At 40.0% G+C, this 20718-nt stretch overlaps 1 protein-coding gene across 1 annotated transcript in view; it reads right to left on the minus strand.

Moving 5' to 3' along the window:
• Positions 1-15142, minus strand: part of LOC120562245 — a 65444-nt gene extending 50302 nt beyond the window's left edge. The window contains exons 1-2 of the mRNA XM_039805867.1: positions 14978-15142; positions 14503-14599 (exon numbers count right to left, since the gene is read on the minus strand). The gene's annotated coding sequence lies outside the window, so the exon portion shown is untranslated. The remainder of the gene's footprint in view (positions 1-14502; positions 14600-14977) is intronic.
• Between the last annotated feature and the right edge of the window lie 5576 nt (positions 15143-20718).

The following is a 20718-nucleotide window of genomic DNA, read 5'->3' on the forward strand; positions in this document are numbered from 1 at the left end:
GGCGTTGGTGGCGACTGGCATCGGAGGCTTGGACACCGTCATACAACCCGGTCTCACGCCAGGTCATGAAATAGTCACGTTATTTTGATTTATTAATTTGTGTACAGGTCACGACGCAACAACGGGGAAATGAGGCGCCACACGCCGGCCACAACAATGGGACGGGCTGCCACTCGCGGGACACGATCCCTGGGCGCAGAGGCACACAACAACGGGGAAATGAAACGCCACAAAGGGGAAATGAAACGCCACAGGAAAAGATGAAAGGGGAAAGGAACCGTCACATGCGGGACACGCCGACAACAGAGGGACGATTGTGGTTAGGAAGAAAATAACGAGGAAACGTACTGCAACAAGCGGGACGCGATCCCCGGTCTCCGGGGTGAAAGTCCTGTGTTTTCTGACCCATCGACCACCCCGACCAACCTCCCTGCGCGGACTTTCGCCTTATCAATACTACTCGCTACCGTCATCGTTCTGTGATCACGGAATATGCTTCCCATTGAAATACATTGCTTTAAAATTCGTTATCGCCACACGAAACAAACAACATTTACGTGTCCTGTCCACGACTTAATAGATTCAATAACGTAACCATATCACGAACTGCCATGAGACCGGGCTGCATCATAACTGCTTGCAGTTCTAGTTAGGGGTCCAAGCCCGAGGGGGCATGGGAACCACGTAATGCAAGGCAACGCGATTCAGATCTCCAGCGGAGCTGTGGAACCCTATTGTTTTTCTATGGATTAATCTTCTTCATTATTTTTAGGGGTCCAAGCCCGAGGGGGCATGGGAACCTTATGACCTGTCTCTCTTAGTTACACTGTTATAGTTTTAGACTGCCGGGGGACTTCCTTCCTTTGACACACTGAGCTGCTCTCTCCTCTCCCTTTCTATTACCATTTGTGTGCATCCCGTCCCAGAAATGCTTGTTATTAATCCTAGCTTCTGGGGAGTTTACTCCCAGGAGTCCTTATGTTTTTTCCCCCAGCGTATTTCCTTGGAGAACGTTGGCACCAAGATCCTGGTTGCAGCTGTCGCCGTGGTCCTGCTGCACTCCCTGCTGAGCTCCGCGGTGCCCTGCAATGTCATGCTGTGTCCTGCTGAACCCTGCAGCTTCCTACTACGTCCATCCATGCTCTGCTGGGCCACGCTACATCCTGTAACGCCCTGCAGCGCACTGATATGACATGAACTACTACGACTACCATTTGAAGTCACTGTTCCATTATTAATGTGACCATTATCGCCACTGTTCATCACATCCCCAACCGGCACCGTCAGACACCGCCTACCAAGAGCCTGGTCTGTCCGAGGTTTCTTCCCAAGAGGGAGTTTTTCCTCGCCACTGTCGCACTGCTTGCTCTTGAGGGAATTACTGGAATTGTTGGGGCTTTGTAAATTATAGAGTGTGGTCTAGACCTACTCTATCTGTAAAGTGTCTCGAGATAACTCGTGTTATGATTTGATACTATAAATAAAATTGAATTGAATTGAACCTCATATTGCAAGGCAACGCGGTTCACATCTCCAGCGGAGCTGTGGAACCCTTTTGTTTTTCTAAGGATTAATCTTACTTATTCTTCTCCGCCTAAAACTCCGACTACAGCTTAAACCATACATGGTGGGGGGTTGCCATTTTATTTTATTTTTTTATTTAAGTTTATTTGAATAGGGACAAGTATGTTACGTAAACTCATGTTACATACTACAACATTTTAGCCAAAGCTAATTCTCAATGTCAGTCCCTAGTGGGCATTTACATAAAGTTCAATAATACATAGCTAAAATAAACATAATGATACAGTATAACACAATAACAACGAAGCCGACAGTCAGTGGTCACATTTTTTACCTCTGATTAAAGAGTCTTTAAGTTTATGTTTGAAAAGGACCCAGTTTGACTCTCCTTTCAGTTCAGTGGGTAAACAATTCCAAGCTTTTGTGCCTTGTACAGAGAAAGCTGATTGTCCAAATGAAGTACTACATTTCGGGATCTGACAGTTCCCGTTCTGAGCTCCTCTAGTCCTTGAACCCACAGCCCTGAAAGCAACTATGCACTCACTCAAGACCTGTGGGTTTTGCTGATTTAAGCATTTATGCATCAACTTCAACAAAGAAAAGTTAATGAAATTTGCAAAAGATAAAATGTTTAAATTCCTCAGACTAACACAATGATGTGACCAATTGGGTTTCCTATCTAGGATTTTAACTGCTCTGTTATAAATCATTTGAATTTGCTTGACTGTGACCATGTGCAGATGCAGTAACTTATATGCGAGAAGATCATGGCATGCATGAAAGTGTGAGCAGCATAAAACGGTAGGTAGTCCCTGATCAATCTGAATGTATAAAGATTTGCTTTGGCTACTCAACATTTTTTTAATATGACTGTCAAATTTAAGTTGAGAGTCAAGTACAAGGCCCAGGTATTTGACCTCTGAGACCTGCTGGATCTTATGCCCATCTATCCGTAAATTTAGTTCTTCTGATATGGACTTGAATCTTGAAGCAAAGCAAATAGACATATTTAGAATAGACATACTTTTTAACATTCAATGTCAGACCTGCATTTTGAAACCACACCGCCGCATTCTGCAGGTATTTTGTCAGTTCATCAGAAACTGCATGCACATTTTTCCCTTGCACATAAACCACTGCATCGTCAGCGTACATCTGAAATCCTGCTGTAGGACATGAGTTTGGCAGATCATTAATATACAATGTAAAAAGCAAGGGCCCAAGAATGGACCCTTGTGGTACTCCTGTATTCATTTTTAAGAATGTAGATATTTCATTATTGACCACCACACACTGATCTCTCTGTTCAAGATATGATTTAAACCACTGTAAAGCTAATGGTGTGAAGTTAAAATTGGACAGTTTGTGGATAAGGATGTCATGATTTAAAGTGTCAAACTTTTTTGAGATCCAAAAAGACGGCGCCAACAATTTATCCCTTATATATAGCAAATTTAAGTTGTTCCACAAAGAAGCAATTTGCCGTTTCAGTGGAGTATTGAGGACGGAAGCCAAATTGTAATGGGTGTAAAATGTTATTTGATTGTATAAAAGTCATAAGTTGACCATACACTATTTTCTCTAACACCTTTGAGAATACCGGTAAGATGCTTACAGGCCAATAATTGCATGCCTGACTTAAATAATGGCATAACTTTTGCCTGTTTCCAGATTGTGGGGAATTGTCCGCTCTGAATAGACAAATTGATCGAGTGTTTTTATTTTGTTTCAGAAAGACTGTATTTATGTGAAAATGATCCTTACTATAACTGTTGTTAACTGAATCTATCGCTTCAAGCACTTTTGTTTCATTGATCTGTTGAAGTGAGAACAAAGAGTATTGGTCTATTGATTGATGTTTAGTGAACTTTAGTTGCTGTTCTACATTAACTTGTTGCACCAGTTCTTCCACTGACAAAACAAAGAACGTATTAAATTCCAGTGCTATTTGTTTACTGTCCCTGATCTGCCTGTCTCCATTTCTAAGTTCATGGATGATCTTTGATTTGCGACTTACAATGGACTACATAATTATATGCGCTTCCACATTATGAGAGGACTTCCCTTGGCTTCTGTTATTGTTGTAATGTAATACTCCGCTTTTGATTTTCTTATATTTTTAGTGACTCGATTTCTTAGACTTTTAAAAATATTTATATCACTACTTAGTATGGTCTTAACCGATTTTTTCAGAGCCAGATCTCTTTCTTTCATTCATTTTTTCAACTCCTCATTGATCCAGGGTAATCTACTTCTCTACTTCAAATGCTTTTGCTTTTTAAGAAATTAAGAAATGATCCCTTCAACCTTGTTCATTACGTCTTTACAGCAGCTATGCACATCGTTGTTTTCCATAATTGTGCTCCAGTCAAGAGCATTTAATTCATTATCAACTGCAGGAAAATCTCGCTTTAAAATGGTCAATATATTTGAATGAGTTTTGTTTATACTTAGCAGATGTTTTTTTTGATAATGTTTGGGCGACAAGAATCATGTTATGGTCAGACAAACCAGTTAGAAAATTGTATGATTTCAAAATCCGATCATCCTCTCCATCAAAAACTAGATCTATTTGTGTTCTTGAAGATTTTGAGATCCTTGTGGCACCCTTAATTAGTTGGGTGAACTCAAATTTTGTCATTAAGGTTTTGAGTTTTTCCTTTTACCAGAATTAGACCAGTCTATATTAAAATCACCTAGTACAATAACTTCGGACTTATGGGCCACCAATTTCAACAATTTACTCAACTCATCATAAAACGCATCTTTAAAAGAGGGAGGATTACATAAAATCACAATTTTAAAATGCATACTTGATGATAATGAGATTTCAACACAAATATATTCAATATTTAGTTCATGATCAAAAGTGACTTCTGTGCATGTCATGTAATCTCTTAAATAGAGTGCCACTCCTCTTCCAATTTTCCTGTCATTTCTATAACATGTATAACCTGGGATATCAATTAAACCTGTTTGAATCCCACTATGAATCCAGGTTTCACTCAGGCCTAAAAAGTGTAAATTCAAGTCCATTACCAGTTATTTAACCTCATCATGCTTTGGCAACAGGCTCCTAATGTTCAAATACCCTCCAAAAATGCCTTTAGGTTTACTTTTGCTGTCCCATAAAATTTTCGCATGGTTCACAGTGGAAAAAAACTGGTGAGATTCATGTTTACTCACTGTTTTTAAAGATATGTCAGGCATCTGTCTTTCATTCCGATATGGGTAACAATGATTTCCCGAGTCCTACTGCGCTTGCATCTCCATGATACTGGACAATGTTCCACTGTCAGAGCTAGACAACCTTGCCACTGAAACAGGGCATACGCGCAATAGTACATCCTCCTGCGATGAAATTCTCTTCTGCGCAGGAGCAGAAGAGTGTAGCACCGGTTCAGCCTCGTTCACCGGCGCTTGTCCCCCTGCACGCTCTTCTCCGGGGCACAGCTTCCCTCTGGCAACAACGCACCCATCGTGGAAAGGAGAGCATCCGCAGCGGTGTCCGAGACGTGGAAAGACGGTGTACGCAGCCGGGCGGCGTCCTTCACCTGTGTCATCCCCACCTCCAGTGCAGACCGAGCTGCAATGGCGGCCGATGGACTTGGCGACCACGAGATGTTGCCGTGCGTAACAGGACCTGGATTGAAGTGAATGTCACCGGCTAACAGCATTAGCAGACATAGCACTTTAGTAGTTTTTGTCCAAACGGCTAGCATCTTTTTCTTTCGAGTATATGGTATGTCTGATTTAGTGCTGCGAACGGTTCTTGCAACCCCGTTGTCCAAGATTGCAGTGAAAATGAAAAATTTACCATGTCCATATCCAAACGTGTTAGTACTTTGGAGGTACTGGAAACAACTCTTCTGCGAAAATGTTCGCTTTACTGTACATTTGTACCGTTGAAAACAACGGCACTCCGCCACAAAACCCAAGTAACTTTAAATGATGATGAGAGGGGTGGCGTGTTCCTTTACTTAGGAAAGCTTTCTTGCGTCTTCCACTCCATTGTGCTTAGGGTAGGCATGTTTTTCTTCAAAATGTTTAGAAGAGTAGGCGCCACCAATACTTTATAAAACAACACGAGCAACACAGAGCCCAACAAATTGTAATGCCATGCATTATTTTGGTCATGGACCACACCTACCAAAATTACACATGTGGACCACTAGCTGGCGCTATAATGTTTTTTTTGTCTTTAACGCCCACATTACACATTGCACATTAGAAATTCTTACATCCATGTGTTCCTTGAATCAAGCTGAATCACATGATATAGGCCACGCTCATTTCCGCGTAAAAGTTTTTTCGCGCAATGCGCAAAACCAACTTTTTCGAACTCGTCCCAGGCCGTGCGACCGATCTGCACGAAACCTTGTACATAGCATCTCCAGATTGCCCTGACGAAAAGTTATCCAAGGAATTTTGCTACGTTAAAGTATGCGCATTTGACCACCAAACAAATTTTCCTAGCTAGCAACCACACATATCATATATCTTGGCCAAATGAAAACCTTGTTCAACATCCCACTACGATGCTCTGTACCAAATTTGGTGAAGATCGGCCTTTAGGGGGCGCTATAAGCAACATTTATTTGTTTCGGCCAATAACTCAATGCATTTAAATGGGAAATTTGCAATTGCAATATCTTTGCCACAGTAAATGCAATCAACACGAAACTCGTTTGGCATGCCGCTCTGAGGCTCTGCACCAAATTTGGCAAAGATCGGCCATTAGGGGGTGCTATAATCAATGTAGACATGTTTGGCACTTTAACTCAATCTTGCAATGGGAATGTACCACAGACCTTGCAGCTAACACTTTTCAATATTTACTGATATTTACCTCGTACCATGATGTTTTGGTTTTTGCTTTCACATGCTCCCCTGGTTTTCTATAATAAACAAACTTCTTAACCCACCTCAGGGCTCGAGAGTGCGACCAAAATTTGTAAGGGTGCGACTAAGATTTTTCCTAGGTCGCACCGGTGCACCTAACGTCCTCGCATCCGCTGCCTCTCCACTAACGAAGCAATGTTTTTTATATCGATATGGTTTAATGTTGCGTTACATGACCCATTCCTTCTGGAAAGCCGTACCTGTGTTTGGATTTGGATCTCTCCTCCGCGCAGCCCCGCCCCATTCACTCACACACCGGCCGGCTCACCTGCAACATGGAGAGACACAGCGCCGCTGTTCCAAACTCCGACATTGTTTTTTTTTTTTTAACACAGTGTATATTGTTAATTATAAGAGAGGGAAACCTGTATTGGTACCAGTGTTTCCGCTGGTAACTCTGTTACTGCGGCCGCCACGGCGAAAAACACATTATTAAACTAACTTCAGTTCGTTGAGTAATAGCGTGTAAGACGGAGCATGCTGGATCATAGTTCATAAAAATGCAGCGCAGCGACGATACAGACATTTCATAGCCTACACAAGACTGGTGTAACGCCGTCACTCTCTGAGTAGCCTAGCATACGCTTCAGTCCATCGCACTCCCCCTGTCTTTCGGTCGTTCTTTTTTTTTTTTTTTTTTTTCGGCCTTTATTAGGAAAGCTGAAGATATGAAAGGGGAGAGAGAGTGGGGGGATGACATGTACAGACATGAAAATCACTCACCTTTCCGAAATTCGCCGTTTTGAAACCAAAATAGGTGACCCCATGGAATCGTGTAGATTTGAGAGGAAAATGTTTAAGGGGAGGGGGGGTGTAAGTACTCGGGCCTGGTGCCGTATGACTATTTTAGAAAAATAAATAAATTAAAAAGTCCACATGGGATTTGTTTTAATGCGCTAGATTTAACCATACTGTCTATAGCTTTGACCAATCATCGAACTTCCACCAACCAATGAAACGAGTTCCACCAACCTTCTGCAGCGCATGTTCAAGGAAGACGCCGGCAGCGGTAAGACAGGGCTTGCTAGTCATTAGATGCTAGTCACAAAGCTTCGGTCCGTGCATTCTGTAATACGAGTACGTTACCGGCAACGACCGCTACCGTTAAGACTGCGACTGTTCCTTTACTGACCGACCGTGATACAAACAATACGTGTGTGCACGTTCATAGCGGAACATGATTTGTAAAAGCTATCTGAAGCCCAAACTGCCTTGATAAAGCTGTCTGTTTGGAATCAGCATGGCAGGTATTTAAACATAACGGCCTTGTCCCAGAGTTTAGACTTCTAGCTATATGAAAAGATAAACAATGCCACGTTTTTAATAATTGTAAATAAAGCAGCTAATATCAGCATGGACAAAATCATGAATGTACTAATTTGCTTTTTTGATGATGACCTGGCCAAAGTAGTAAATTTTAGTTTTCACAATGATTCATTTTAGGATTATGATATTATTGCAATATGTAAATCCACATTGACTCTTTATTTAATATATGGTTGGAAGAAGTACAAATGTATCCAAAACTTTTTAGTCTTTAAAAATTATGACTTTTATTATTGTGTAATGTCAGAAGGACTTTAACTGTTTTGCCAGTCAAATTAACTTTAATGAGTGCATATTGAAATATTACACTGTTGGTTGGCAAAAAATCAGATTGATGCTTTAAAATATGGAATATTTAAAATTTTCTTCCGGGGGGGGCATGCCCCCGGACCCCCCTAGAGGGGTAATATCCTTCTCACTTTTTTCACCCCTGACCCGTTTTCATGCCTGTCATATAGGAAAGGGCTGCAGGTCGGAGTCAAACCTCTATATTTACCAACTGAGCTATCCGGGCGTCCTCTCTCTCTTTTAATCAGTCTGTTATTGTTGTTGAAAGCTTATGAAGGAGCTTTCTCAGGCTATTTATTTTAGATAACTTTCATTTACATGTGTTGCAGCTGTATATTTTCAAACTGGTAAAGAAAACCCTGTCTTTGCATTTTATTTTAATCACAATCTGTTTTAATAAAAGAGCTTAAAAAATAAAAGAGAAAGTGGCTTTGACTTAAAACTGAACATTTAGCCCACTTTGTAAAAAATACAGAGCTATATATCGTGTATCGCCATTCAGCGTTACGGCGATGCGAGGAAAAATTTGGGTGCACCTAAATTTTGTGCTGGTGCACCTAAATAAAAAAAGTTAGGCGCACCAGTGCAACCAAGGCAAAAAGTTAGTGTGGAGCCCTGCACCTGACAAAGTTTCTACAACCTTCAGAGTGAACAAATGCAACGCTTTTCTTTCACTTTTTCAATCCAAAATCAACACCATTCATAGGCGCCGATATGGAAAATACTGAGCACCCACATGTGCCAGACTGCCAGTAGGCTACATTAATTTACAACTAAACATTGCAGTTGGTGCTAAGTGGAGAGTCTGTCATAGTGTGATTGGTTATGTCGGTGGCATTGATTATTAATTTCCCATGAAGCTGATTGCGGTTACGTGTCAGTTAAACTTCTCATCTCCAATCCTATCCTTATTTGTGAGAAGTGGCGCTGTCCTGAGTTGAAAGCCTACTTTACGGCTTTGTTATCGAGTTAATAGGTGCGTGTGTTCGTGGCGGCCGCTGTCCATTTCCTAACCCCTTAACGCCGACTGTCGCTAATTTGCATCAAACCCCTTCCATTCCGACTGCAGGCGAGATAGCGTGTGTATTCCCCCCAATGCCGGTTTGTTTACATGCGATACATACCTCGGAACCTTTTGCATGCACTGGTTTCTCGTAGGACCGGTCAGAGTGGGAGATACATCCGGTTCACGGAAGCGAAATTAAACCTAACCGTACCCCTAACCCTACCCCTACCCCTAACCCTAAAGAAACTACTGTCAATGTTAGGGAGTAGGAGAGTGTTTTCTTTCTTGCCGTTGTCAAGATCCAAGTATTTGTCAATTACAGTTTAGAAGTTCTAACAACTTTGTGACATGAATGAAATCTACTATGTGTTTTACCCTACATACTCAGAAAATCTTAGGAATTTTTTACCAACTATCAGAGCGAATTTCCAGGGGGCGGGGGTTGGTTGTGACGTCCTGAGGAACTGCCGTATGATCTCCGCCTACAGGAGGAATAAAAATCTGAAAGACATTTTAATTCACACAAACCTAAACAAGAATAATGACCCTAGGGAAGCGCTTCGAGGCTCGGATGTTGGTTTTATGAGTCTTCCCCACATTTTTAACCCTTACAGCAGAGTTGGTTTTAATCCGGGGCAGGCCCTGCAGCACACAACCATCAATGTGGTTTATGCAATTAGGTGCGGGGCCTGCCACAAACTGTATGTGGGGGAGACAAGAAATGCACTATACTTAAGAATTAAACAACACCAGTATGTTTTAAATAAGGGCGATGGCACAACTGTTTTATATGCACATTTTAAACTCCATGGTTCTGAAAATGTTCAAAGCATGGGCCTGGAGAGTAACAAGGCCTGGACCACGGCTCAGCGTCGGGCAGCGGAGAGGAAGTGGATCCATCTTTTAAAAACCATAGACCCTACGGGTCTAAATGAAAAATATTAAAATGGATCCACTTCTCTTTTTAACCCAAGTTTTACAGGGTATTTTTAGAAATACTTCCTCCCACTGCTCTGGTCTCTCTCCTCTCTCTCCCCAGGTTTTATCTGGACCTCCTCTGTAGCGCATTATACCTGACCTTTCTTTTCCTTTCCTGCTTTTTCCATCTTTTTCTATTTTAAATGACTTTTTATTGTTTATGGTTAATAACTATTTATTGTAAAACAATTTTTATTATTTAATTTACTTTTTTTTTAATTCTTTCCTTTTTTTTTTTTTTCTTTTTCTCCATTTTTACTATTCTTCCCTTTCGGGGGTTTTAATCTATTCCTACAGAGGAGGTCCTACCCAATACCTTGGTTTTATTTATTTTAATAAATGTTTTGAAGATGCCTTGGTTGTCCTTTTACAACTTTTATTCTGTCTTACTTACATTTTAAGAATTTTATTGGATTTTTTGTCTGTCTCTAATATATAATCTATATTTATTTATTATTATTTTTTTACGAATTGAATTACTTTCCTCAAGATTTTAGCATAACTATACACATGCCATTGGTTTTATGCATTTTTTACTAACAGTTTGGTTTTATTTATATGATGTATTTGAAATTGTTATTTATTGTGTGGCACTTTTTTATTTACTTATTTTTTTACTTCTTAAAGCACTTTTAACATAGCACTTATTATTAACCCTGAATGGTATGTGTATGGATATTTTTAACCTCAAGAGCAAGTAACGCAGACAGTATTTAATTTTTCAATTTAAATAACATTGTTTTAAGATTATAATATTTTATATTTTATATGGGGACACCAGGCTTTTTATAATTTTATTTATCACACGACTGTGTTTCTTTATATATATTTATTTAAAATATTTTTAATTTAAATGTTTATAATCTTCTGGGAGAGACAACGGAGTTGTTGTGGAGTTGACCTTTTATTCAAAGTTTTAAATTCCCGCTGTCCTTCCTTTGCAGTGGTTCTTTTAACCTCCTTTTAATATCAAAACACCCCTCCCTTTAACAGCCCGGTCAATTTTTTTTAACCGAACCTGGTTTTTTAAGGAGTTTTTTAAAGTGTTTTTATTCACACCAGTGGTCCCCCTGTGCCCGTGCCCTCGCAGCACCCATCCTGGGTGTTGCGTTTTAACCCAAACCTACCCCTACCCCTAACCCTAAAGAAACTACTGTCAATGTTAGGGAGTAGGAGAGTGTTTTCTTTCTTGCCGTTGTCAAGATCCATGTATTTGTCAATTACAGTTTAGAAGTTTTAACAACTTTGTAACATGAATGAAATCTACTATGTGTTTTATTAATTTTACCATTTTGTAAAGAATTTTACCATAATGCCTAATTTTCATCATACCTAAATTTATATCTATTCCATATGCTATAGACAAATTAACAATCTCAACTTAATTTAGCATCAGCTTGGAGCCAGAAACACACATAATATTTTGTTTATATAATTGTGAATAAATTCAGGCGTCAAGGGGCTAAGGTTCTGAAATGCAAATGACTTTTGACTACATTTTTTTTTTTTTTTTTTTTAAAGGGAATGCGCCTGTGAGTACCCACGGAGGAAAATATAAATCGGCGCCTATTACACCATTTACAACAACTTGACCACCTCCCCTGCTCCTTCAACCACCACACCTGCCTCCCCCCCTCCAACCTCTCAGTCACTCTCATTTCTCTCCCTGTGGTCAGAGAGAGAGAATTGTTAAAAGGTAGTCTGTATATGCATGGAGATGAACTGTTAACCACTACATTTGCAACGGCGACGTACTGCAGACGTCGCAGCTCACACCTCTCAATATTTACTGACATTTGCCTCCTCATCGCCAGGCTTCAGGTTCCGTTTTTTTGCGCTCCCCAGGGAGTCGTGGGCGACTGGCATGGGCGGCTTTGGCCCCGTCATAACTGCTTGCAGTTCTAGTTACTATTATTATTAAAACTCATTATATTCTATTTTCCCATCTCCTATAGTTTATGTGTACTTTTTCTTCTATGTCTAATTAATGTGTATTTGTGTTATTCTGATGTGTGTACATTTTTCTTTTGAGCTGCTGTAGCACAGGAATTTCCCCAGTGTGGGATTAATAAAGTCTATCTTATGTTGTCTCTGCAGGGTAAATCCAGACAGCAAGCTAGACTATCTGCCCAATCTGAGTTTTCTGTGGCACGACTAAAAGAACTTTTGAACGTAAACATATTCCACCAAAACAAGTTCATTCCCGAGGCTATTTTGCAGCGGCACCGTTGCTCTGTCCGGCGCTTAGCACTGCCCAAGACGATTGTGATTGGTTTAAATAAATGCCAAAAAACTCTCTAACTTGGACGTTTTGGGACCGATTGGTGGGGATTTGCTATGGACAAGATGCACACGGCGAGTACACACTGGTAAGAGCAAATGACGTTTAACCATGTTTCCAGCTGATTTATATATCTCACCTTACTGTATTGTGTCAACAGTTAACTTCATTTAATATTGTATGTGGCTTTTTCTTTAGCGGGATGCAAATGTTCCATAAAACCAAGTTCCTTCCCAAGATTATTTTGCAGAGCCACTGTTGCTGCGTCCAGAGCTTAGCGCCGCCCAAGACGATTGTGATTGGTTTATAGAAATGCAAACAATCCCTGACCATTTATTCTCCCATCCAAAAATGCTGTGTGGACTAGCCAACCCTAGAGCAAGACTATACAAACCCATTCATGAGTATGCGTTGTACACCTTGGTTATATAAGAAAAGTGAAGAGTGAAAAATTTAAGAAAGTGAGATCTTGTGTACAACACCTTACCATTTTGTGTTAAGCACATAAGTTTATCCAGTCTGATTGTAATGTATCATCTTTTTACAGACACATTATTTCACATACAACATTACATTAACACATAGCTTTGACTGTAAATGTGGCTTTTCCTTGTTCATGAGGTTTTAAGGTTTGGGAGAGGGGTTTGTTAATGTGGACATGTAAAACTTTATTTATGAATGTCTCTCCGACATGATTCAGACGGTGAAAAATGTAACTAATTAAAGCCACTGAAGCTGACAATGTAAGAATAACACCTTAAAAAGAGAAGACTGAAAGGATGTTACCTCCACCAAGTGAAGAGATGATTTATGTTGTTGACATAACGACAAAATGTTGCTTACGGGCAACATGTACCTCACATTCTCCTTGACAATGAGAACAGCTGTTTATCTTTGCCTGGGAGCATCTGCCCTTGGTGGTGTGTTTCATTTCATTGTTGCTGCAGGCAGGTGTGTATGCATGATTTATTTAACAGATACAGGACTTCACTGGTGCCACCGCCTGTTACACATACACTGAAACTAGTTAGGATGTGCAGGAAACACATTAATAAACAAAGTAATTAAAAATATATTATTTTGCAAGATGAGAGCACCTTGTAAATTAGTAATGGTTTGAAACCCAAATGTTCTTTATGAACGTAACCTCAATAAAAAAATATTTATTTCATAGAACTGCAACAAGGGCGCTGGTTTTGGTTTCAGAAGCATTTTCTCGCTGTTGGGCAGAAACACTGTGTCTCCATATTTCCTCATTTTAATTTCTTTCATTAATCAATGCTTTTTGTTACCCTTCATGTCTGTCTGTGGGTTTTACAAATATTTAAACAGTGACAAGGCCATTTCGTCTGACTACGTCTAAGGTAAATAGCTCAATGAAATGTTTTCAAATTTGGCTTTTTTCATTTCCTGAAAAAACACAGTTTTGGAGATACAAGGTTTTCACCCCACAGCGACGATTTGCCTTTTCAGTATAAAGAGCGCTGTTCTTTACTGCCTTATTTTTGACTTATTTTCAATTGTACCGTCTTTTTTGGAAGAATATTAAACCTGTAACTAAAAATACAGATAAAATCATATTTTTTGCCCCAAAAATGCAGAATGATATAGCACTTTTTTCAGCCCGTTCATTCTGATGAGATTTGTTGGCGCATGAAGCCAAAAATGTTCAACTGCTGCATGTAAATTTACCCGTATAATCAGCACTGCTACCACACTTCCGCCGACCTAGCCAGCTACTTCAAGTTTACCGCTCAATAACTTTAATGGGGATTCAATTATTTAATCATTCTGAGGCATGCGGTTAGTTTAGGAAGTGCTTGATTTGATATGCAGCAGATTAATTGTGCGGCCCTATATGCCGGCCTGGCCCGCTGAGTGGTGGGCTGTCACGGCCATCAGGGCCTTCTCTTTTGGCCCTGTCAAAATCAAAAATATATTTTTTTCATAATTAAATTAAGGTCTGTCTAAACGTGTCTGAATTCAATTACTTTCTCAGTACACAACGATTATATTTCCAGAAATAATAGGGTTATGTGTTCATAGTTTTGATGCCTTCAGTGAGAATCTACAATGTAAATAGTCATGAAAATAAAAGGAAATGCATTGAATGAGAAGGTGTGTCCAAACTTTTGGCCTGTACTGTAAGTCACAATAAAATTAAACAAGGAAGGATAAAGCAGTAAAAATTACTTACACACAATGGCGTCATTATCAGCATCATGTAACTCTGGACTTGCAGACATAGCACCGAGCAAATATGGGTCACGGCCTCGTTATGAGGCAAGGTTAGTCTGTAAAAAATGTACGGTTAAGATTGGTATCTATTAACGTATATATGTCCTTATACAGCAGAATGAATGAAATTCATTCAATGAAAGCATATTCTTGAAATCTTAGCCTTGCTCCGGCTCGTAGCGCCTGCTACAATTTGTCTCCAAGTTGTGAAGACGGCGTACTGGCTTAGCTCTGCCCAATAATGAATCGCGCTGTAAACAGCCAGGCACACAGATGTGCTGCTCATGTTTAAACTTGCGTGCATGGTGGGGTTTAAAACATTACTGCCAAAGTCTAAGTAGCCTGTTTAATATCCAAAGACAGTCATTGTACTTCTCAAGAGTTAATAAACAGTACAGGCTAGCTCGCCGATTCATTAATAATCATATACTTACATTGTCTTTTCCTTTTCTGTGGGCGCATCATTACAGAGCTCCTGAGGTGACATGGAGGAGAAAAAAGAACCGCTCCGTACATCTTGAACAACTCCTGTGTGTTTCCAAGAGAAGTTTGACAGAGTGTACAGACAACTCTTTTACCAGTTACCAACTCTCGGAGTCATCTTCCTCCGCTATTTTTCAAATCGAAGCAGTGAAGGCGGGGCTGGGGTAGGGGCAGAGTGATAGAGAAAGACAAAGAGGAGCAGATTAACCAGCAGGACGCGAACAGTGCACACACTGTTGTGGAGGTGAATTACAGTGAGTTTTAATGGAATACTGGGAAAGTTTAATAACAATAGGACAATTGAAGTCCAGATTATGAGGCCATTTCAGCAGAGCCAACAGCTTCATATGACATGGACAAGTGAATATGGTGTTGAATTTGCCAGTATTTTAAGAAGACAAATGGTTGGGACTTTGTCATGCAATGACGAAGCTGATATGCTTTATGTGAAGCACAGTGTTTTGGTGTCAGCAGAAAGACTTCTCTTAGAAAACTCTACAGTGGTGCCTCTGTCTCCATTCCACCAGACAATCTTAGTCATGCCACTATGCACAATGGTTGAGCTCTAGGAGACTGTGATGCTGTTTGCATGGAATGCACATTTTACCTTTGTGGCAAAGCCTGATTAAAACTAAATGTTGAAATAAATTGTTTTGTGTATCTTTTTTTACATAACATTGGTCATTGCAAATGACATACACAGTAATTAATCTAGCATACTTTCATTAAATAAATCAATTCAAGCTAAAATGTAAGAGTCTACAATTAGGCTATACTGAGCCTGATCTATTTTAAGAGGTTTTCTTAAAATGAAGTTAATACCTTTTAGAAAAATGTCACCTGGGGTAAAACTTCCCCTGCTGCTACTCTGATTTGCATTTGTATAGCTAACAGTTTTTTCATTTACATGTTAAAGCCTCCCCTAGAATTAGGGGGAGAGGGGGGTCATGGGGGGACAACTGCCAAGCAAGGCCCACGTCAATTTCCGACAATTCATGGCAGTTTTCAGTGTTGCCTGTAAACTGCCGTGTACAGTCGTAAACCTGAAGTTCACGACAATCTACAGTGCTGCTTACTGATGAAAATCCCACTTTTCATGCAGTGATTTTTACTGAGGAGCTGGATTTTCCATGTCATCTAAACGGATCACAGCTCAGTGGACCAGCACTAGTAGTATTGTTAGCCTTTCGTTGAAGCTGCCATTTCCCATTTGATTATAACTTTGACATCAGCCAATAAAATTTTGATGCGTAGTGACAGAACACCCCAGGGGCCTAGCGATGTGTTGGCACTAGTCCCCGCTGATGTCATCAACTAAGATTGAACCTTTTTGCAGGTTGTGAGTGATGTAAGTGAACCAGGAGTAAACCAAGCTATGGCCGCTGCCTTCACACCACTTAACAATCCTGTTTCCGATCTCCTTCGTGTGCCTTTTTCAAGGTGATCGTTTGGTGAGAAGAAATAATTTTAAGAGTAAGACCTACACCTTAGCTGGATAGGCTGACCAATGCTGGCAAAGGTTTTGTTCAGCACTTCACTGAGGGTAACTACGACCGCTATGACTGGCTAACAGGTAGCACTGAGCGGAACAAGCTACTTTGCTGGCCGTGTTTGCTTTTTAATACCAGTGAGGGAACATTGGACTCAGCTGCATGATCTGACTCAGCTGCACTCAATCTCCCATTACCAGTGGCATAAAGATGCCAGCCTTCCAGAGGCTCAACGCCAGATTATTGCTAGTAAGTCTACTAGTCTCTTGTTGCAGATACTTTTTGCTTGTCGTTAGTTCACCTCCTTTTAGTTTTTTTCTTTCTCTTAAGATCGCCATGTCAGTCCGGATCTGTTCATCTTACCTGGTTCCTCCACTCTTCATTTCAATGCCTGGAAACCACCATCTTCACCCTGCCTGTCACCTGCTCACCCCCACACCCAGCCTTTGCTCCGTTTAGTTGTTCCTTAAATAAATCCTGTTCCTTGCTACTCTGTCTACCGTGCTCTCTGTCCGCACCTGAGTCCTCCTCCACCCAGCCGTAACACAAAATGCCCCAAAATAAATATTAGAAAAAAAAGGGTCAGATAGCGGTTGCAAGTGATACGCACACAGTTTGTTGGAGAGAGAAAAAGCCAAATCCATTCACTTTATCCATTCACGAATCAGGAGCGGACAATAAAGCAATGCTGTGGCTTTGTGCTACTCTATAAAACTTGTCTGACACAAGCTATTGATCCAATCGACATAGACCTAATGAGGTTAAAATACCAACTGGTCAACATATAACTTTGTGATCCATAATAATAATAATAATATTGTATGTCCCTCTCCCCAACTTGGTTTCTCCTAATGTTTCACGTAAGAGTTCACCCTTGTGTGTGTGTGTGTGTGTGTGTGTGTGTGTGTGTGTGTGTGTGTGTGTGTGTGTGTGTGTGTGTGTATTGGAGAGGGGGGAGAGAGAAAAGAGAGAAAGAGACTTGAAAGACAGTGTAAAGAATTCAAGACACTTTCAGACGGAGATAAACTGAAATGTGTTTTAGGCGAGAATTCTAACTGCTGCATCCATGCAGCAAATGATGTTGCCTCCTGCCACAAATTAAGAGATGATCATGGAAACAGCACACAGGAGGAAACCACCACTCCTAACACTTGAACACCCACCTAGATCAATATCTTCCTGTAAATATGTAAATTTGTTAGAGTTAAATTGTGACAAAGTTGTAACAATGTGATGAGTTGTACATTGTACTCCTCGTGCCTCTACCACTAAGTTGGTGTTCATGTTATAGTTAATTTCCTTTTAATCATACTTATATTGCTTTGGCATGTCTCCTCATGCCAGTAAAGCTCTTTATATTGTAAATTTAAAGACAGAGGGAGAGTGAGAGATAAAGGGCAACAAGGGCATGAGGGATGAGAAGTCCTTACCTCAGCGTCACATGAATTTGTCAGCTGTTTGGGCGGAGTTAGCAACTCCTTCAGCTGCACGGCTTCCAGGAATGCTGCTCTCATGTACCCTTGCCTATAGCTCCTTGGTGATCCCTCCTCAATGCTCGCTCCTCGGGGCAGAAATAAGAGCTTTGAGACAGCCTTCACAGAGGAGGGACAGAACAACTTCCGGTTCAGCAGAGGACCGAGGAGCCGAGGAGCTATCAAATAACAGCAATGAGATGCAGCGCAGGTGAAGGTCAGTCCCCTGAAACAATCTACTTATAAACACCTTTGCTTAAAGCATTGGCCAGTGTCATTGTGCAAATAAAACTAATGAAGTGATGCCTGTGGAGCTAATGGCTATGTCAATTTTCAGGCCAGCATTGTAAATAAGAACATGTTCTTAATGACTTGATTGTAAAAATAAAGGTGGAATGAATTAAAAATAGTTAAGCTAGACCAGGGGTCTTCAACTTTTTTTAGTCCAATGACCCCTTAGCTTAGAGAAAGACAGAGTAGGGACATCTCTGAGCTAGACAACTTGAGCAACACTTTATTTGCTCACTTTTTAATCTGCCAGCTGAGTTTGTGCATTTCTATCCTCCACTGGACAGTCTACTTGAACTGTCACAATGCTACTGCTGCTCACCGTTTCCGTTTTCCTACACAGTCAACCTTCCACTAGTCTATATCCTTGACGTTCCACTTCCGGGATTACTCCGGTGCTGCAGGAAATTCCAACGGATGCATGTATTTTCTGTTTCCTTCCACTTTCTTTGTGTTGGAATTTTAAATTTGGTGGATTAATGAGGACTATGGTTAACTGCTCCTCAGATATCTCTAGGGTTTTTATTTATTTTATTTATTTATTTTATTAGTTTATTTGTCAGGAACAATGTAAAAAATACATTAATCTTACGAAAAGATGTTTTGTACCAGAGTTAGCTAATGCTAGTTTCCATCTGCAGTCCCCGGGCAGGTGCACACAATATTAAAACATATTACAAATAACTGTCAATAGTAATAAGAAATACATGCAAGATTACATTAATCAGATGTTTAAATAAAAAACTAATCAAAAAACCATCACAGCTAAAATATATACCTCAATATTACATTTGTAAACTTTTAAGTGTGCTGATGCTCACATAGCTGGTTATCAAGGATATATTTCTTTAAGTTACGAGAGAAATTATTCAAATCTACAGACAACTTTAGACTGCCTGGGAGTTGATTCCATTGTTTAATGGTTTTAAATGAAAAGGCTGTCTGTGCAAAGGCAGAGGATCTTTTCAGGATAGCACAATTTCTGAGCGCAATGTTCTGTTCGATTCAACAAATTTTTTCATTGAGGGTGGAGCAATATTATTAACAATTTTAAAAATGGTTCTTAAGTTTGTATATCTAATTAGGGAATCAAAACTTAATATTTTATATTTACTGAGAATATTGCAATGATGATAGCGAAGGGCTTTTCTATCAAGCACTTTTAATGCTTGATTATAGACCGATCTGAGGGATTTTAGTGTAGTCTCATTGGCCTGAGACCAACAGGACAAACAGTAGGTGATGTGTGGTGAGATCATGGCATTAAAATACATGAAAGATGCTTCAATTGTCAAACTATTCCTAATGTGTCTAAAAACAGAGATATTATATTTAATAGAGTTGCACATTCTTTTAATATGTTTTTTAAAACTTAGAGTTTGGTCCAAATGGACACCTAGATATTTTATCTCTGTGACATTGTTAATTTTGTGTCCATTAAAATAGATGTTAGGCATATCTTTAACTTTGTTGGATTTAGCGAAATACATTCCAACAGTTTTTTCGATGTTTAGTGTTAAGCAAGAAGATTTAAGCCAATTACTTATTTTGTCCATGGCTGAGGACAATTTAGTAGCTACTTACTCCATATCCCTCCCATACATTAGATGAACGCATCATCCGTACATGATGATCCATGCCTTTCACACGCACAACAGCCGAAGATCATTGATGTAAATACTGAACAACAAGGGTCCCAGAATGGATCCTTGCGGGACCCCAGTTGTGCAGGGCTTCAGAGAGGACAATGTATTTTTTACCCTCACACATAGTCTAGCTATAGTCTAGCTAGCTGTCTGGTAAATCCAGACAGCTAGCTAGACTATCTGTCCAATCTGAGTTTTCTCTCGCACGACTATTTTGCGGAGCTTAGTGCGGAGCTTAGCGCGCCCATGACAATTCTGATTGGTTTAAAGGGGTGATAGAATGCAAAACCGATTTTGACCTGTCATAGTTGAATAACGACAGTTCGGTGGGTAAATGGGACATACATACAGTTGAAACCAGATATTTACATACACTTCAGAAAAAAACACAAACTTTTATTTCTTTACTGTCATACATTAAATCAGAGTAAACTTTTTCTGTTTTAGATCAATACATACTAACATTTTTAGCATTTGTTAAATGTCAGAATCAAGCGAGGGAGAATTTGTATTTTTTTTATCACTTTCATCAAAGTCAGAAGTATACATACACTTCCTTAGTATTTGGTAGAATTGCCCCGAAACTGTTTCACTTGGGCCAAACGTTTTGGGTATCCTTCCATCGCCCTTTTTCCTCCAAATATACCGTTTATCATTATGGCCCCACAGTTCAATTTTTGTTTCGTCAGACCACAGGACATGTCTCCCTAAATTAAGATTTTTGTCCCCATTTGCAGTTGCAAACTGTAGTCTGGCTTTTTTATGGTGGTTTTGAAGTAATGGCTTTCTTCTCCCA

Source organism: Perca fluviatilis, chromosome 7 (genome assembly GCF_010015445.1).
Source record: "Perca fluviatilis chromosome 7, GENO_Pfluv_1.0, whole genome shotgun sequence".
Taxonomy (NCBI): Eukaryota; Metazoa; Chordata; class Actinopteri; order Perciformes; family Percidae; genus Perca; species Perca fluviatilis.